The sequence below is a fragment of the Phragmites australis genome, chromosome 1 (genome assembly GCF_958298935.1).
Source record: "Phragmites australis chromosome 1, lpPhrAust1.1, whole genome shotgun sequence".
Classification (NCBI taxonomy): Eukaryota; Viridiplantae; Streptophyta; class Magnoliopsida; order Poales; family Poaceae; genus Phragmites; species Phragmites australis.
In genome coordinates, this window is record NC_084921.1 from 4136324 (window position 1) to 4145612 (window position 9289).

Below are 9289 nucleotides of genomic sequence, written 5' to 3' on the forward strand. Positions count from 1 at the left end.
TGAATGTAATTGATTTTTATTTCTAATTGATATATTTTTTAGGTGGCAGTTATGTCAAACTCTATAAATCTTAGAGTATTCTATGGAAATAGTCAAATTCGTAATGGTCCAGCATGTGTTGATTTGAGTAATTTTTTATTTACCATCCTTGAGCACCCAAACCCTGAGGGTACAAGGTTGAAGGAGATGAAAATGTGGTTCACCCAATACTTTCAACTTGACCCTCAGATTTATTCTGTTACGGTGCAATGTGTGTAGACTCGTACGTTAAATACAGTTTGTTGGGAGTTAAAGCCGATGCATCGAACGGACAAGTGATTGAAATGGTTGGAGTGGTGCATATGGCGTCAGGCTGAGTTCAATATCCTGGTGCAACCATGTCTAAGAGAAGCGGATGATAGTAGAAGTGCAGCAACTCCAGTGGAATAAGAGGATACACGTGGGCATGTAGTGTCGACGAAAAAAGTTGAACAAATGCAAACGACTGAGGTAGAGGTTGTTGTGTATAGGCGGGCGGCAGAGGTTGAGGAGGGTCAGACTGATATAGGGGAGGAAATTGAAGAAATCATTGTGGAGCTTGAAAACGTGAACTGTAACGCAATTCATGAGGAAGAAGTTTTATTGGAATCTGTAAATATATATGAAGATGATGGTGATGATGAGGATGATAAAAACGATGACTGCTCTAATACTATCATCCAAGATGAATAGAACTTATCTAACAAAGCGAGGATGCAAGTTATAGAGAACCAAGACTCTCCTTGGGAATATGGTTCACCTAAATCAGGTATTCCCTAATAGGTCTGAAATGAAGGATGTAGTGGCACGGTAGGCGGTGACATAACATAGAGAGGTATTTGTTGTTGTCTCAAGCCCAGAAAAGTACAGTGTCAAGTGCAGAACACCTGGATGCAGCTTTTATGTTCATGCATACAAGCCAAAGCATTCGACCCACTGGGAAGCCTCAAGAGTGGTTTAACACAATTGTATGCAGGAAAATATTGGTCAAAAGCACCACAACCTCACTGTTGCACTAGTTGAAAATGAATTGTTTATTGAGATTATTCAGAAGCAGGACATGGAATGCTCGTTCATCTAACGATTAATATTACGACAGTTCAAATATGAGATCACTTATCAAAAGGCTTGGCATGCAAAGCAGAAAGCCTTGGAAAACGATGGGGTACATATGGGGATTCTTATTGCAACCTACCTCGCGTGCTTGAAATTCTGAAGATCAGGAACCCTGGCACATATACTGCTTTCAAAGAGACTGAACTTGATGAAAACTAGCCTAGGATTTTCCAGCGTGCTTTTTTTTCTTTAGGTCAGTGTATTCAGTCCTTCCAATATTGTCGTCCTTTGCTTTGCGTGGATGGTACAATCTTGACTGGGAAGTACAAAGGCCAGATTCTCACTGTAATTGGTGTTGATGCAAATAACCAGATATTTCATTTGGCATTTGTGTTTGTGGAGGGTGAGAGCAAGTTGAGCTGGCTCTGATTTTTTAGGCATCTTAAGATTGGGGTTGTCTGTGATCAACCTAATGTTTGCATAAAACATGATTGGCATACTGGGATCTTATCTACTATAAAGAAACTGCAAGAATATTCAAGTGAGTCGTTCCCTTGGCATGACCTGCAGAATAGGTGGTGCATGCGTCATATGGAAGCAAATTTTCACAAGCAATTCAAGAGCAAAGCACTGATGGACATGTCCAAGAGGTTATGCAGTCAGAACCAAAGTTGCAAGTTTGATGCTTTGTGGAAGGAGTTGGATAAGGAAACAACGACGCACATGCAGGAGAGAAATAAGGAGCCGGCTACTAGTGATGACACTGTACCAAAGGCGTTGTTGCCTCTTGGAGAAGGCATTGATCCCCTTAATATGAGAAGAAGGTCGACAAGACACATCAAATGTTTCTCACACTGAATTGAGGCAGAGCCAAAAGAGAAGTGGTCCTTACTCTATGACACCGGAGGTGCTAGGTTCATGTACTGGGCCACGTCTTTATCGAATATGTATAGTATGGGCTAGTATATTTGAAACTTGATACCTATTTGTTTTGATGTTATTTGGTAGGTATAGCGTCATGACTACGAATATAGCAGAGGTTTACAATTGGGTCATCAGAGGGCTGCGTGCACTCCCTATTATTGTAATCATTGAGGGAATGTTGTATGGTATTATTGGTTACTACCAGAAGAGGCATACAGCTGCTGTGAGTCACTGTACAATAATGCGTACACCATATGCCCAACGATGGAGTACCTCCAAAAGAAGAACACGAAGGCAATACAAATATGGTTCGTAGCATGAGCGTCAATGAGCACCGCTTCGAGATAACCTTGAGATCAAAAGGAGGAGTGGGGAGCGATACCAGAATTGTCACTCATGAGGTGAACGTAGGGCAAGTTTTCAAGGGATGGTGCGAATGCTCCTACAATAAACTAAAGCTTTTACATGTCCCATATTCTCATTTGCTGGCTGCATTATCACAAGTGGGTGTGGGAAGCTCAGTATATGTCTCACCATTTTACGTAAAGGAAAATGTGGTGCTAACTTGGACTGGAGAGTTCCGTGGATTCAGTGCGCATGGTGACTTCACAGTTTACGATAGACATATGCCAATATATCTGCCCCCTATGATGTTGCTTAGACATCCCCATGAAAAAAGTGGTCGACCGCAGACTAGGCATATTCATAACAATATGAATGAAGCTGAAGTTGGTGGCCCTATCAGGAGGTGCAGTGAGTGTGATGAGTATGGTCACAAGGCAAAAGAATGCCCACACACGCCGATGCTGGAGCAGGACCATCCATCGGTAGTAGATGTGGGAGAGTTGCACGTGGAGGACAAGCAGTGCACGGGACTGGGGCAGACCTTGCCAAATATGGTATTTAGGAACAATGTGTTTCTTTATTTATTTGGGTAACTGTTATGTTCTTGGCGTCAAAACTAAGTGGTGTTATTTGTGTAATTTTTATGTTCTTGATGTAAAAACTAAGTGTTTTCATTTATGTATTATTTATGTTTTCATTTATGGGTAACTCTGAGTTGTTTCTCCGACTTGCCATGCGAAGTTGGATATAACGTCTTCTGACATTGTTGCATCTCTTTTGGCGCAATTGTTCCTGTAGTTCCTCGATAACAACGTGCAAGTAATGGATGTATTCTTGAATGTGTGGATCTATTAGCGGGTCAATCCAGTACTAAAACCCACAATCATCCGTCTGGAAAAAATAAAATATGAGATAAGTAAATGGTTTTGAGAAAATAGGAAATAATGTGAGTATTTTTTTTTTCTTCATACTCTGAAATGTGCGCAACAGAAGAAGCGACGGCCTGCATCACCGAAATGCTCATAAACCTGGAAAACAACATCATCTCCATGTCTACATGGCGGCCAAAACGAGCAAGGAAGAGCATTGTGGTTTCCGTAGAAATCTCTGCCATGGACATCTAAATGGGGGTGTGGAGGTGGTAGATTGATGGGTCCATCAAGAGGATGAGGATACGCCATTGTCTTGACGTGGGTCGTGGTCACGAGATGTTTGAGTTCAGAATTGATTGTATTCTCTTTATATACAATAAGTCCCGATGGTGTATGGACCAAGTGCATGCATGTAATTTGGAGAAAGTGCATGCATTGGATGCACTACTTTAGCGACTTTGTGAATTCAGCACCGTGCGGTCACATCACTCTGAAAAGGTGGCAGCGACAGGTTACGTCATTCTGAAATATTGACAGTGCGGGGTCACCTTAAAACACTGCAGCATTGATGAGCTCGTCAGCGTACGAGTAGGGTACGAGACGGTGCATATTGCCTTTGGTACTATAGTCACAAACAGGCAACAAATGCTTACGATAGCCCTTGATTTGATGTACTTTACTTTTTTCAATAAAATGGCCGAGATTTACCAATCTACCAAAACCTTATTTCTAAGGATAATGATTTCATTGGATTCCCTGCCTTGCTTGCAAAGGCAACAATAACTACTTGCCCAACTTTTACAGAATGAAATGACCACACCAAGCAAGAGCTACCAAAGAGAATCGCAGCCACGCATCAGTGCCACAACTTTTCCAGGTTTCACAGGGCATCATATGCTCCATCCCCCAGCCAAGCCCTTGTATTCAATCCATGCACCAGCCCCCATTCATTATAAATAACCTCTCCATCTTCCATGGATAGACCACTCCTTCCTCAGCTCCCTCAACTGAAATATCTTCCTCAGCTCCACCAAGTCCACCCAAGAAATATTGGAGGATTTTCATCCCCTAGGGGGTTGAACCATCAATGTGCTTCTGTGACGACCCTTGTAGGTTTTGTGAGTCCCAGGACATATCCTACATCTATGACATACGCTTCTTCATATGTGCCAACTACGAGTACGACAAGTCTCGACATGGACTATACGAGTACCCACTGCTGGTATAGCGACATAGATCACTCATGTGGGCCTTTCCATATGATTTCATGCACTCTCTTACTAATCTCTCCTCTTGTTTCTTTTGTCCAGTCTCCTCCACATCTTTGCGACTTCAGACAATAGCTCGACATGGAGCAAAATGAGGACTAGAAGCGGTGGATGGACATGGAGATGCGGTGGAGGAGGGAAGCTTACCAACACCGAGAGTATGAGCGACATCAGGATGAACTGCGGATGAAGCGATATGAGGAGGAGGAGCGCATCAAGAACGCCACGAAGGAGCGCGCCGCGGCTCAAGCAAGCGAAGCAGAGAGAGAAAGGAAGCGGGAGAGGAAGCGGGAGAGGGTCCATCGCGCTAAGGCGGCGGGACCTGATGCCCAAAGAAAGAGCAAATATCTTATGTGCAGCCTATTTTTATTCCCTAAGTCATGTTTGATTTAGCAGTGGCACGCTATTAGATTACTCTTTAGGCGTACCATATATGCCAATGTTTATTATCAGCACCTCTTTATGGTTACGGTCTATTCGCGCTACAACAAAAAACTACATGTCACATGTAATATTCATCAGCTTATGTAACCTCTGTACCGGGTTCTATACTACTTATAATTTACAACTACTATTATAACCTACCATGTAATATCTATCAGCTACCTCCCATTGTCGAACAAGCGATTCTACGATTTATTTTACATCTTTCAATTCGGTTTTAGAAATAAGTTCAATCGTAAAATAAAAAAGCGATACAATATTTTATCGACAGAAGAATTTGTTTTTGGCAATTCTGACGTAGGAGTCTAGGAGATAGGGCTCACGAGCCCACATGGGAGGGAGGGTCTACGCTGCAGGATTTTTCGGCCTCCCGTGTGGCGACATTTATTTTTCATTGTACGGTTTGACGATAACTAATTTTCGTCAAACAGTATGACGAAAACTGCCTCGTAACTGCCATCATGCACCCCAATCCTACCGTCGGTATCACATCAGCAATTTTCGTCCAGTGAATAGGTACTATTTTTGAAATTTTCTCATTTTCGATACTATTTCTGTAATATCTATAAAAAAATATAATATTAAAAAAACTCGAGCTAGCTGCATTTGCGGGCGTTGTGCGGTGATGGGTTGGGAGCTCGGCCTCGGCGGTCGTCGGCTGCGCGGGTTGGGTGGTGGTGGCTCAGCACCGCGGCAGTTGCCTTCAATTTCCATGTGAGCCTGCTGCTGATGATTAGCTGGAGGCAACGGAATTTGTGAGCATTTCTTTTCCTTGTTCAACGGATCGGATCGGATCGTCCATTCCAATTCCAATTCCAATGCCAATCTTGCTATGCATTCTGTTGAAGGGATTCTTCGCATCCTCTCCCTTTTTTGGTTTATTTAAGCAAGTTTTCACCTGCTTTTATTGAAAGCATATAAGACTTCAATATTCAGCCAAAAAGACTTGTACTATCCAGCATATTAGTGTTTCTGGTTTCGGCGCGGGTAGCCAAGTGTTCCAATGTGATAGGTTTAGTATAACTTTAATAGTTTAGATAGTTTTGGATTAGTTTATAAGTCTTCGTGCTCTAAATATAACACATATAAGTTAATCATTTTATATAAAACGAGAATAAAATATAAAAAATGTGTTATACATATGTAGATTTGCTCTATAGGTGAATCGGACTGTAATTGAACTTTGAAAGTGGAATGTTACAAGACTAGTTTCCCTATCTAAACCAAATAACCAATGTTTACCTTTGTCAAGCCCATGCCAAGATTGAGATCCCTTCTGCTGTCTGTTGAGAGGAAGTGATCCTGTGATAAGTATTTCTGCCTCAACAGGTTGCAACAAACATCATTTCGATCATTACTGCAAATTATGCAAACACATCTATAATATTCAGCAAAGCAATATTCATTGTCCTAGTACTCCAAACCTCCAAAATCCTTTGGTCTGCATATATTATCCCACTGCTCATTCAGAAACGGGTGATTCAGAAACAACTGCTTCTATCCACATCATCAATCAACAACGCAAGCGATCGAGCAGTACAAACGAGTGATCTTCGGATTAGGTCGGCGGGAAAATAGAAATGATTTTGGCGGATCCATCCTGTCCTGCACAAGAAAAAAGATGGTGGCTTTCACTTTTCCTTTTTGTCAGCGTCAGTCAAGTTTGAACATCCCAAGCCACCAGTCACCGCAACAAGGAACTCTCTAGTCTTGCTTGCACTGCCATGTGCCTCACGATTCACGGGGCATGCAGATGACGGAATCAGTAGCGGAAGCAGCTTCGCAAAAAAGGCTAGCTTATGCATGCTAATCGCTCTCGGGCTTCAAACTAAAACTGAAAAGACGTGTGGCCGTCGTACTGCACTAATCGCATTAGCAATGATCGTTATTGCTGCCGATTTGGCGTTAAATTATATGAGAAGCCAACACTACTTTGGCGCCGCTTTGTACTAAGTACCAACTAGTGTTAATGGATGTACAAGCTGAAATTATTTATTAGTAACTCTGTTCCAGTTAAGAGCTCAGTAAGACTGTACAAGCTGAAATTATTTAATTGTTACACTGTTCGAGTTACAAGCTCAGTAAGATTGTATGTTACACTCGTTTTTTTTTAAAACAAACCAGATACATACATGCATATATATATGTTAGGATCAAGTTTTATACCTACGGTGAGTTCATCAGTAATAACATATCAGTGTCATTATATAACGATAATATTCATTAAAAAAGATCCGTAGGTCTTAAACAAAAGCACTAAGATAACTTCCAATGATAACGGGTCTTCTATCTATTCACAGGTGTTGTCCGAGGAGCACCAGCCTAGAACATGTTCTCCAAGTCAAAATCTTCCTTCGCCTAAAACTTGGCTTTATTGGTCGGGATGTCCTCAAAGTCCTCACCTTCTGAGCAACATCAAAAGGTCAGGAGAAGACAAGCATGAGTCATGGAGTACTCAGGTTTACTACGATACAACACGCAGAGCGACGTCGAGGCAGAGTGTCGGTGTATCAAGAACCGGGGGTCCCTGAGTCCCGAGGCCAGGCCAGCCATCCGCCACATGGCGCCATCCCGCGAGGTCCCTCCTGTAAGATGAGAAAAACTCAAGTCCCGGGAGAGGGTGCTCGGGGCCACAGTCCGTGGTTCCCAAGCACCCTAGTTCCCCGATGATCCGCGAAGTCTAAGTACCGGGAAGAAAGTGCTCGGAGAGGTGCCCGGTCACCCCCGAGCGCCCTAGTCCCCCGATGATCAGAAGAGCCAAGTTCCGGGAGGGAGTGCTCGGGACTGCGTGTGGCAGCTCCCGAGCGCTCGGTTCCCCGAGGATCCGCGTAAGAGTGCTCGGGAGAGAATGCTCGGGGCTGCACGTGGAAGCCCCCGAGCACTCAGTTTCCCGAAGGATCGAGCAAGAGTGCTCGGGAGAGAGTGCTCGGGGTTGCACGTGGCAGCCCCTGAGCACTCGGTTCCCCGAAGGTTCGTGCAAGAGTGCTCGGGAGAGAGTGCTCGGGGAGGTGAACAGTACCCCCGATCACCGGCACCCCGAGGACAAGGATAGGCATTCTCGGGAGAGAGTGCTCGGGGAGGTGAACAGTACCCCCGAGCACTCGGTGCCCCGACGACCCAGAAAGACCCCTGAGGGACCCGCCGATGATGTGTCAATCAGTCAGAGGTCCGAGGCCGCATTTAATGAGCGTGCGTGGCCTGGCATCTCCAACTGCTCCCGCCGCAGTGTCAGTTCCTGCCATGTTTTGGCAGAGAGGCGTGAGGCTATTAATTGCACGGGTCCCGTCCCGTATCATCCGGCGTGTCTCGGGATAACATCGCCAGGATCAAGACGTTTCGTCTGCTGCCCTGCTGTGGCAGAGGAACAAGACAGGGCGGGCACGCCGGGTTACTCTGTGCGGCTGCCCGGTGGGCCCTCTCTACGGCGCCCTTTGCCAGGGCGTTTATGGTGACAGGTGACCGGGCGTGCGACGTTTTTTCCACCCCCCCCCCCCGGGTCACTTCACCCAGAAGAAATGATGACGCCTTTCCCAGTCGCGGTGCCTTGAAACTTGTGCCCCCCTCCTTCCCGTTCGGGGCATGTCGCAGCCGGCGAGTGCTTAAAAGAGCTGGCGGCACAGAAGAAAGGATCGATCGAACAACCATCCAACAAGCCATCAATAAACAACCAAAAGAGGGCAACAATCCAAGTATCGAACACAGAAGCATCAAGAACCGAACCATAGACCAACCCAAGGCACAGTCCCTGCCCAAGACAAGGAGCCTCAAGCTCTTGGTTAGACAAATATTCTTGTAACCAGCAACATCCTTGAGGGACTTCCTCAGGACAGTTATTACATCCATACAGGAGTAGGACATTACGCCCCCGTGCGGCCCGAACCTGTCTAAATTCCGGTGCATTTACTTCTCTTTGCACCAGATCATCACCCCCACCACCGGTCGTTGCATTCACTCTCATTTATTTCTCCGACGAACTTATTCAGGATCATCCCCCCGGCCGAATCTTTAAAAAGGGGTCTCTCGGGATCCTTGCGACAGGAGTTAATCCTCCGACACAGAGCTTCTTGCGGAAGGGAGAACGGTCAACTCTGGCTCGGGCCTCTCCTCTGGATCATCCTCTGAGTCAACAGCTATCATAGCCTAAAGGGTGCGAATCCTCTCCTCTGCCTTGACGAGCCTCAAGTGCACGTCATCTAGCTCGTCAAAGGCTCTATCTAGCTCCTGAGTCAAGGTATCAATGAGGCGAACATGCTCCACTAGTCTAGCATCACCCTCCTTGTTGGTGGCAGCAAAGGTGACCTCCAAGGTACCACTCCAACGATGCAGGTAGTAGTTGTATTGTGTAATCTGAATAGTATCCTG